Source organism: Macrobrachium rosenbergii, chromosome 53, assembly GCF_040412425.1.
Source record: "Macrobrachium rosenbergii isolate ZJJX-2024 chromosome 53, ASM4041242v1, whole genome shotgun sequence".
Taxonomy (NCBI): domain Eukaryota; kingdom Metazoa; phylum Arthropoda; class Malacostraca; order Decapoda; family Palaemonidae; genus Macrobrachium; species Macrobrachium rosenbergii.
This window is the reverse complement of record NC_089793.1, coordinates 55,574,712-55,587,194: the sequence shown is the minus strand read 5'-3', so window position 1 is coordinate 55,587,194 and position 12,483 is coordinate 55,574,712.

The window sequence follows — 12,483 nt, the reverse complement described above, 5'->3', positions numbered from 1 at the left end:
AATTATTACTCCTTTTCTCTGTGTTTTCCGAATATTCTTCCATTTTCTGATATATCTATCTGTATATCTTCTATCTATCTACCTATCTATCCATACACACACACACATATCTACACAAACACAACACACACACACACACACAGACGCACACACACACACACACACACACACACACACACATATATATATATATATATATATATATATATATATATATATATATATATATATATATATATATATATATATATATATATATATATATATATATATATACATACACACATCCTCAAGGAACAAGGGAAACGAAGACCTCCATTCTTACAAATTTATTGCCGACGTTTCATGATACATGTCACATTTTCAAGGCTAAAAGAGAAAATAATTTGCACTTCAGATAGAATCACGGTATTAAAAGAGTTTTTGAAAAAATTAAAATATTTAAAATAAAAAAAAATGGCAATGCGGCTTTAAAATTAGGTACATAAATAAACATAAAAAAAAGGATCACAAAAGATATAGGTCAAGGGAACCAAGACACAGACTCGCCAAGTGAAATGAAAGAATAATATTGACAGAATACAGAAAACAAGCATAAAGGAAAAGCTAAGCAACAAATAACTCAGTAGACGACAATTGAGTATTTAAAGAGGAAACAGTTCTCTTTATGATGATAGACTCTAGGATAGTTAAATCGTGATGGTTGGAGACCCGCCCCACTATCGTAAATCTTCATCTCTGATGTTTGTTTTGCACCGTACAGCATGGTTTCTGATGTTAGAGGCCTATGGATTTGATAGCTTGCATCCTGTACGGTAGCTAAACCTCTATGACAGTCAATTCGTACCTCAACAGCCTCCTCGTGCATCCCACGTATGTTCCGCGATTACATCGCGCACAAGTGTATTTATAAATAAATTTGTAAGAATGGAGGTCTTCGTTTCCATTGTACCCTGAAGATGTGTATATTTTGGCCGTGGCTTCTCCTTCTGTATATATATATATATATATATATATATATATATATATATATATATATATATATATATATATATATATATATATATATATATATATATATATATATATATATATATATATATATATATATAAGCAAATCTGTGTAACTTGCCGATTCCTTCCTTTCTGCATCAAACTTTAGCAACTCGTTTGTTCCTTGTCCAAAGGCCATTGACCATCTCCCCATCCCCAACAGACACCCCACCCAACCCACGTTTCCCCAGCCACATTCCTCACCCCCAACTCTCCAGACAAGAAAAGTTAAATAAAAGTAAAATTTTTACAAGCCAGAACGAGCCAAAGCATCCAAAAGTTTTCTTGCTTCCCGAACCTCACTTCCGAAGTTTCTTTCTGAAAGTTTTTGCCTCCTTGAAATATCTGAAATCACGGTGGAATGAACCACCGCTGCAACTTGTTCTTCACCTTTTTCTTCAAGAATTGCGAAGGTCATGAAGCGGGATTTTTCTCTTACATTGGCCGAAGAAATGAAAGTTTAATGTGCCCTTATAGAGCAGCTCTGAGGGAAAGAAGGAAGATGAAAAATCCAGAATTCATGGAATTAGAAAAAATATTACGAAAATACCGTCATACTTGTTGTATCGAGAATGTTAGTGAAACAAATCTTTAAGGTTCACTGAAACTGATGTTTGGAGTAAACACAAAACCATAAAATGAAGAATTTAAGAATAAAATGTATGAATAATTCACTATATTTATTTTTACACCGAATACAGATTTCGAGCCCTATGGAGATGAACATCACTCCACTTCCTCAGAAGACCTTCAACAACAGCGATAAAGTCACTGTGATCATTTCCATATTGTCCTTTATTATAAGAAAATTCTCACGTTCCTCTGCAGTCTTTAAATTACTCCGGCATTTTATATTTATGCATTAAGGTGGGAATTATTCCTTGGGGAATAATCCTCTCCGTTGTATTTCCCATTTTTTTGGCCAGAGCCATTTGCAGAGATTGGGGTGTTTATCCCGGCAGCCTCTCCTTGACAGCATGGAATTATTGTATTTTTTTGTTCAGTAATAACATAAGAGAAAAGCAATGAGGAGAGAATGGATATATATGAATTTCAGAGTAATATAAATGCAAAGAAAAACTGCAGCAAAAATTACCCGTAAAAACTAATAAAATTTTTATTAAGGGAATAAAAGGTCTTTTATATTAAGTCGGAAGCTAAACTAAATTTAATGCTTTTTAAAACTGTTTGAGAGCAATGATCATTAACATATAGGAATAATTATTGCATCGTATTGCATTCAAAGAATTAAATAAAAACACCATATAGTGAGTGATTTTTCAAATACATAAAATGAACTGAAATATTATGTTGGACGAAAGCAAACAATATGATCACTAAATTATTTGGAACAGGACTGACATTGGAAGGAATTAGATACACTATAAAAATACATCAACATTAATAAGCTAGTTTCAAAACCTGAAGAGGAAAGAAAGTCCAAGCATAAAGTAGAAGATAAACAGAAATGACTGAAGAACGCTAACACAACACGGTTATGCACAGAAGACATGCGCACGCAACCCTCAAATAAGGAAAGAATGGCGAACGCCACCAAAGTCACGGGATTGAGAATCTGAAAGAGCAGACGCTGTGAAAATTTTTGATAAAACTTCAGAATTCACTTGCAACCTTTCATTCGTTACTTTATTACAGATTTTAAGTGAAATCCAATATTCCTCTTCATATCACTTTCTCATTTTTCTCAGACCTGGGAATTCGTTTTGCCCGTCCCGTCGTCCACTGTATGAGATCGCTGTCTAGTGAGGAAGTCCGGTTTAGGTATCCAGGCTAGATGGGAGATTTAGGGAAACCAAGATTATCCTCTGTTGATCTCAGCGGCAAATGATGCACTTGGTAGTTAGTCGAATGTTGCGGGTCCCTCTCGGGGTGCAGAGTAGCTATGAAAACACTTACCTCAAGCAGAAAGGGTCGCTCCTTCTAGAACTTCTTCCTTCTGGGGAAACAAAGAAGCTCTGTGTGGGTAAAAGGATGGATCAAAGTATTTTGAGAAGCTGCAGTCACTTGCGTTGCAGATCTTATTCGAAACTGAAGCAGAGAAGGGAGGAAAGAAGAGATAGGAGAATGTTCTGGAGGAAAGAGAAAGCTGAACCCAGGGACAATTGTAGCAAGATAACCACCACTTAAGCAAAGATAAGCGATCTTAACGTCGAAGAACAATAATTAAGAAACAAGTAAATGAATGAAGCAAGAAGTGGGAGTTTGGGTGCTGCATTTCAGTTACTGTTCCAATAATTGATGACAAAGAAATGCAAAATGTATGAAATAAATTTTACTCATATCAATCACTTTTTGTTTGTAACCGGTATATTTCCTCCAGCAATTAAAGAAAAGGGGTGTCATAAATCACGGGATTCAAAATCAGTGAATAATTATGGTTTTGCCTTGTTCGCTGTCGAGTTCAAAATTGCTTTCAGGACCTTCATTTCTCAGGGCTTTTTTATCTCTTCAGCATGGAGATAATTAACCCTTTAAAGTCCACCCTAGGTTTTATGGGAAATTTCAAAAAACCCTCTTAGAATGTGATAGTATATCAAAATACAAGATCAAATCATTCTTGTGCACTTTTTCAAATCTTGCAAAACTTGGCAAATAATTGCATTCAATGAAGTAACCCTTGGATGCCTCGGTCGAGCTGCCATCATCCCGCAGGGACACTTCGACTATAACGGGTAAACTTTTTCCGATAATACCACTCTTTTATATACTCTTACCAATTTCCATGATGAATTTATTGTGTTTGACATTAATATGACTTGCTACTGTGTTTATTATGAATTGTTTTCAGCGGTATAAAAGATACCCTGGGATAGTTGAATACTTTATTTTACAAAAATAAAAAAATATACAAGTAATACTGGCAGTGAAATGTGTTAGTAATTATTTTACAGCTGGAGAAAGATAGGTTAGCATAAAAATAGACATTAACAAACTTACAAGACTTCCACAACATACAAACTGTATATACAATATTTACAAAAGATGCCTTGTGGAAGAGTGCAAAACACTTCCTTGCATCAGTCAGACTTGCCACTTTACAGTCCTCACACACCCCCGACCTGTGGATGTGGCCCTTACAGGAACAAAACTTACAGGTCTGCCTAGCCTTGACATCAGCAGCACTATCTACCACATCTGGCATAGGGTGTGGCACTGCAACAGGGACAGGACGGCCACCTGAAATAAGAAAAGAGTCACATTAGTAATAGAGACAATAAATCATGATTGTGTTGTGTGTGTGGACAATGAGTGTGTTATTGTGTTGTATGTGAGTGCGTGTGTGTATGTGTGTGCATGTGTGTATGAGTGTGTGCATGTGTGTGTGTATTGTGTGTGTAGGCACTGTGTATAGTGAATAGAATGATATGTAATCCATCAACAATGAAAAGTTTCAAAAACACATGAAGATGTGTATCTGTATGAGTGTGCATGTGTATGAGTGTGTTGGCTCTATGTATAATAACTAGACTGATATGTATAATAAATAGAATGATATGTAACCCATCAACAATGAAAAGTTTCAAAAACACATATTAATCTGTATGAGTGTGTGCATCTGTGTATGTATGAGTGTGAGCATGTGTATGAGTGTGTGCATGTGTAGTGTGTGCATGTGTATGAGTGTGTTGGCACTGTGTAAAATAAATAGAATGATATGTATAAATGATATGTAATCCATCAACAATGAAAAATACATGATGTTGTTATGATACTAACCTCGTGAAGTAATAGGCTGAAGAAATTCCACGTCAGCCAGCTTCCTCATCAGGTTGGTATGTTGGGTCCTCAGTCACTGTCTACCTCCACATCAACATCACTATCTTGGCTTCTTCTGGGGCTATCCATGCCGTTGCACTTCCTCCCTGTGTTCCAAGGCAGCATTCCTTCTCCCATAAAACATATCACTCCTAATCTGCAAAAAGTAAAAGCAATTAGCTTCTGAAAAAAATTTTTTGAGGCGTCGCGTGTTGCGCCATACTTTTACCGTTACAGACCGAAGTAGCCCATGTGGATATATACTTATTACGGCTATGATTTCAAATACTAAATATTATCACATCACCTTGAAAACACTTCAGCATGAAGACACATCATTCAACAGCAACCTATGAAAAACTATGTACTTACCATGATTACAACGGGGTGTGGGGGATCCTTCGAACAATTTTAGCATGAATGCACCCTATCACGTCATTCAAGAGACAGGTGGCGATTCAAAAGCACACACGCCCCACCCCATGGACAGTGCTGTCTTCTGATTGGTTGATTTGAAGAGTTGGGAGGTGTGACAATAAGGTACCAGATAGTCAATTTCATACATGCATAAGCTTGTTGGCCACGAGTTCCCAAAAGTAGCCAAATTTAAGAGCCTGTACAGGACACTTGGTCGGTAAAGGGTTAAAAAGTAATCTTTCATCTATTGTTCCATGGATCTTAGAAACAGACGGTAAAGCTGGTCTAGACTTTAGTTTATACCTTTTGTAACAAGAGCAGATGAAAACACGTTCGCGTGCAGATGTGGGAGGGTTGAATTGCGATGGAGACAATGAAGAGAACCGAGGAAGGGAAACTGGACTTATTAATTAAACACGAAGTATATAAGTGATGGACTTACTTCGAAAGAAAGAGTAGAGGAGAGCTTCTCATCTTCGAAGTACAGGAAGAGAAACAACATCCTAATCACAAAAACGAAACATCTCAATTCGTCCAAATTCCTTATCGTCAGTTCAGTTTCAAGTTTAAGATATCGATTGCCAGTGGCTTTGCTGTTATTGTGTTCGTGACATAAATCTGCACAAATCAATTTTTGTGAACGATGAGAGGCTCTTTTGTTTCCCAGATAATCGGTTCATTTCTGTAATTTATGTAATTCAAAAACAAAAAAAATTCATTGCCATTACTCCACATCAGTTGCAGAATACTCCTCTGAAGCGTTTGTATATTGACACGAATATGTAATATTTTTAGCTAAGCCCTGCATCCAAGAAAGTTTAATAATAATAATAATAATAATAATAATAATAATAATAATAATAATAATAATAATAATAATAATAATAATAATAATAATAACAATAATAAAATTGAAAGTAATAACAGTAATAATAATTAAATATCAAATGTGTCTGCTGTGATGAACAGACACAATCAGTGCACACAGATATTACGTTAGGCTGTTACACTACTCTTTAAACAATGGAGCTTTTTACTTATCAAAAACCCTTCAGTCTTATATCATAATAGTTTTTTACGCAGTTAATAATTACAGTTAACAGGAATGACTGCAAGGTTAATGAAGTTTTAGAGGAACTAACTAGTAGGTTTTAAAAACTTATGAGGAGTGGAATGCACACGCTCTAAAGCCAACTGTTTTGTCCTCTACTTAAAATACTAAGACTAAACATCTCTAATTGTCATAGTTTAGAACACCAGAAGGGAAATATAAGATTTCAGTCTATGAATTATCCTGTGACCTTACAAATAGTTGGGGGTCAAAGCCTTCATAAAAAAATAATCAGTGCCATTATACATACCTCCCTGCTAGGTTTATATAATCATAGAAATTAATATATTGGTTTTTGGAGTGGGTATGGCTACTGAACAGAAGGCCGGGGTAACAGCATCCTGGGAAGGTGTCCATGAACTCAAAAGGATCCACTCATAAAGTTGCATCGAAATCACAGGAAGATCAAATACAGACTTGAAACTAACCTAGCAAAATAGAACACGGCGAAAGCTATTCAAGAGCCAAATCACTAAACATTCAGATTTAATTAAAATCATGGTAGAGATTTAAATTAACATGCCATTTTGAAAATGCGTCAAAGTTAAAAATACCCAAAGAAAATACCCTAGAGACATCATCAAAATCTGAACACCCTATAGGCTTATCATCTCTATTAAAAGTATGGCAGAGACAGAAAGAAAGCAGTAACTTTCAGTAGAGCTCCTACCCACTCAGAGCCATGTGACAACTTTTGACAGAGACAGATATAGATAGTGACCTTTGACCTTGCCCACTGAGCTTTTGGGCATGCACTTAAACAAGTTCCTTAAGAAATACTACATAATCTTTTAGGCATCCAAATATAGTCGTGACAAAACTAACGACTCAGAGGTAAATCATTTCAAGAAATATCACGAGAAATCTTTTGTTTTCAGGACTGTGTTTGAGATTCCCAATGGATGAAGGTTACGTGTGTGTGTTTGTACGTTATGTGTTGTTTCATTAAATATCGAGAGAGAGAGAAAGGCAGAGAGTGATTGTCCACTTATGTAGAGTGGTATTAGATTTTGTAATTACTTTTTATTTACTCAGTCTATATGCATGTGCAGAATACTATGCACAGTATTTATAGAATACTTACATACATATACATAAGAGATAAGGAACTACACATATACTATATATAATACATATATATATATATATATATATATATATATATATATATATATATATATATATATATATATATATATATATATATATATATATATATATATATATATATATATATATATATATATATATATATATATATATATATATATATATATATATGTGTGTGTATATGTGTGTGTATGTGTGTAAAAAATACACATATGTGCACAAACTTCTATAAATGATAAAAAGCACCTCGTTGTATCCAACAAATCCCAGTCGAAAGTACTTTTCATAACAAGTTTGGTTTTCAATATTTTACCAATAAAATTCATGTAAAAATGTTTTCACCGAAAATTCCTCAAAGTTGTTCATCTTTTCTCGCAAAAGTATATATCTTTGAAATTCACTGCTTTGTTGGCTGAGTTAGTGGAAACTCCTGTAGCTTCATGGCAGAACCAGCCCCACAATAAGAAACACAAGCATTAAGAATTTTTAAGTTTTCGCCAACTTCAGCGTTGGGCAAAGATGAAAAGTGCCTGAGCAGAAGAATTACTCCTGCCGCTGGAAGTATTAAGTTGTTTCCAGGAAGGTCGTTTGTCCAAAATAGCAACAATGCTGTCTTATCCGATAGTTAATTCATATCCAGTGGAACCGATATCAGGTAACGAGATTTACTATAATTATCAAAACCGATATTGGTGACCTAAAATGAGAAAAAGCTGTCAAATAACATATCCGAATAGAATTCAGTGAACTGGGATTTACATTGTACAAAATTCTGCCTAACATCGAATAATAAAATTGAAATATGGCTCCAAAATTCCTGAAAATTAAACTAAAAAACAACACGATAAGAGCCGTCTAAAATCTAACCATGATTATTAATTTATAATTAAGAGTCAAGGCAAAAGATCATAATGTCTAATTATCTGCTATTGATAGATAAAAAGACCTGGCGGAATGTTACACAGACACAAAACTTCGAGAAGATATGACACAGAAATGGAAATTTTTAATGACCCTGAATGTTTTCTCATTCACTTCCTATCTCTCCTACTTGCGTTAGATAAAACAACAATGGTTCTGAGGTGCTTCTTCTGTTTTATAGCAGTTCAGGAAACGAGGTTTAGTGGCTCATGTTATCTGCCCATTTATGTCTTAGACAAAATACTTTTTGACTAGATTAAACATTTCCTATTGAAAGACACCTTTTTTGTGGTGTTGATGGTCATAGAAATATGGTGAGTTAATTATAAAGTTGATGAATCTCATTTTTTATGGTAAAAGAAGATGGATAAGAGGAAATAAATGTTTGTCTTAAAAAACCTGGCACTAAAGGAAAATTCTACATAAGGATTTCTTTTTGATTTGAACTCTTTCCCGCAATGAACCAGAAACAGATAACAGAAGATCATTTTCTTACCAACATTTTACACTTTTCAAAGCTAACGAACATCTTACGGAACAAACAGGTTTCTTGGAAAGATCAAGGACTGGAATACAAAAAGAAACGTGATGTACAGAATATTTTTGATGCTGGTTTCACCATTGTTATTTGCATTTTTGGGTAATTAAATTCATATTTTTTTTATCCCCATAAACTTGCTAATTCCTTTCTCTCCTTCTCCATATTATGGCATTTTTTCAGTTACTTGCACAGGTAGGAGAGATTTTCTAACTCTGCTTCACAGTACTCCCAAACATTAAAATGGTCAGCACTTATATCATTAAAAGCTGGTTAAAAACATAATTTCTAAGGATAGATAAAAAAAAAATTTTAAAGGAAAATTCTTAAAATTTTACAGGAAAATGGCACAATTCTCAGCTACAGAGGGGGTAATAGGACTACCTTTCAAAGGAAGAAATAATAAAATAGTCGAAAAACCAGAGAGAAGGCGGTTTCAAAAATACCTAACGACAATTCAGTATTTCCAAGAAAATGAGAAACTACTCTATAAATGATAAAAACCAATAAATATAGATATGAAATGATAAAAAGCTACACGATATGGCCGAAATTACTCTGCAGTTTCTTGGAAAGTAAAGTAATCAATATGAGAACTCTTTATAGATGATATAGTTGGATAACAGTAAAATGGAGAAGAAATAACATCATTAAAAGCAAAGGAAAATACTAACAAAAGATGTAGAGAAACTTTTAACAAAAGGCGACGGTGAAGACATTACACAAAATTTTGTTATAAAACTTTTGCGAAATGGGAAAGTTACAATACAGTAAAACTGTAACAAAGTATATAAGACTGTCATCAGAATTTCATGAGCATAATATAGCACAAGTGAATGACAAGCCAAAATTCATATCACAAGTGCAGTACAAAAAAAAATGACAATACATTCAACTAACGCATTTTTCCAATGGATGATCTGAGGAATCATAAACTTGTGTAAGACTAGAATTCCTCTTTCGTTCTCTTCACTAATTGTGATTTTATATTTTATAAATACCCAATGTAAATATTGGAAATAAAGTGTTATTATTATTATTATTATTATTATTATTATTATTATTATTTATTATTATTATTATTATTATTATTATTATTATTATTATTATTATTATTATTATTATTATTACTCTCCTCACTTCTTTCTCTTCTAACCCTCCTGCAACAGCGCCTGATGAGGATTGTAAATAACAAACAAAATGCCATGAAAATGTATTGCAGAGATTCAGACTGCTAAATCATAATGAGAAATTTCATTTCACGTCTGAGAATGGATGAACGTTTAATAATTTAACGTTTAGTATTCATATATTTTTTTTTAATAAAACAAAGTTATTTATGTTACAACGGCATTTAGTCGCCAACAAACTCATTTATTTAACAATATATATATATATATATATATATATATATATATATATATATATATATATATATATATATATATATATATATATATATATATATATATATATATATATATATATATATAATAATCATCATCATGCACTCTTTACCTTTAGATTTCTTCACATTCTTTGGATGTGCTGGGAATTACAAAGCCTGACATCCAAAGGAAATTTTTGAAGAAATTCTTTTGTCAGTAGTGACATTTGAAACCGCATCCGGAGTATCAGAACAATGCCATGTTACCCACCTGACCCCTTTCTTGTGGTCTGGTGGATAAGTTTTGAGAGTCAGAAGATGAATATGAAATGACTATACAGCGAAAAAATCCTGTTAAGCTTTCTCGTAATAGGAAATGGCGTCTATAGAAAGTTAGACGATAACGAAGGCGTGACAAAAAATAACCTGAAAAAGTTACAGAAACCTCTTGAAAATAAAGGAATTCTTTGAGCATGGTACAGTCACTCAAAAATGTCTAGCAACATGTTCCAGAAGTTTTCGTTCACCTAACTATATTTTATTCTTTTGATATATACAATGACTTGTGCTTTTCTTATTCGATTTTGGTTATTAATCATACAGTTAACAATATAAAAAGAATGGTGAGTGGAAAATTCATATTACGAAAAATGACGAAACATTCTGAAAAATTTCGCTTAAGATGATTGGGCAGAAGAGTCAAAGAAGAAACTATAGTTTGAATCCAAATAAAAGCATAGTAACTAATAAAATAATACTGAATAATCATCAATGAAATTTTATATAAATAAAGAAAGAAATAATTCTACCATAATTGTTGTCAAAAACACACAAAAAAAAAAGAAAAATCTCATAACGTTGTATGTTACCATGTGACGCAACACTCGGCCGGGAAAGTTAAACTGTCTCGTCACTTGCACCGGGAAGTTGGATGACAGACTCAGCCGCACCACTTTATCTCACAGGTCATCGATCATTAGCTTGCATGAGACTAATGTTCTATCGTAGATATTGCTCGGCAGCTTGGCGTAAATAGAACAACCACGTATAGATGGATACGACAACAGAGAGAAAGAGAAAGATAATAAATTCATTGAAAAAAAGTGAAGGACGACCCCTTGGCTGCACTACTGTTGAAGATCATCATCGGATGATCACTGAAGGAGCTCCGCCTAACCCCCCCTCGACAACCGGTGTTGCTATGAAGAGAGAACATTATACTCCCCCATCAAGTTGGTGCCCAAACCACCCGTAACAGGCTACATGAGACCAAGATATTATTTCATCATATCCCAGACAAGAAACCCTTCATAACAGAGAAACACAAAGAAGAGAGGCAAGGGTTTGCGTTGCAATATTATCCAGTGGCCGATGATTCTGGAAGAATGCCGTCTTTTGCGATGAGGAGGAGACATTCTCCGCTGATAAACATGGTAATCTCCTTCACTGCTGGCATTTAAACATTAACTAAGGCCATGTTGAACTTCTTGTTGATTTTAACTCTTTAGAAGCTTTGATATTAAGAAGTACAAAAATAGGCGTAATATATTCGGTTAATTTCATAAGAGCTATCAGAATGGTAGGCCTAAGTAGCAAGGAAAGAGACCAGAATTTACTCATGATAAGCATAACTATCTATCTGTTTATCTATCTATCTATCTATTCGTGTGTGATTATATTCTATGTATTACAAAAACAGACGTGAAGTTTGTTAGTCTACTTCAGAATATTTCATATAAGCAGTTAGGCAAACAGGCCTAAATGTTATTAAAGGAAGTCAGCATACATGATAGGGCCAGATTATAATTACATATATGGATACAGATATATATTATATGCCAGCAAATCTTTACAAAAGTCGTAATTGTTTATGTTACTAGGGCTATGTTCGACTTATACTGTACTGTAATAGCTCGTAGGCCCATGTCTACGAAGCTCACACATATGAAGAAGATAAAACATAAATATGTTGATAGCCTCTGGAGATGAAAATATTAAAACGTAAGAACGGTGATGACCTTTGAAGTATAAGAGTAACATCCTTTAATCAAGTAAAATATGACAACAATAGAAAAACCTCAATTTAAGGGAAACTGCAGGTAATTTCTCTGGCGCACAATTAGTGGCCGAGTTGTTTCAAGCGCTTACAATGGAGTTGCCAAATAGCGC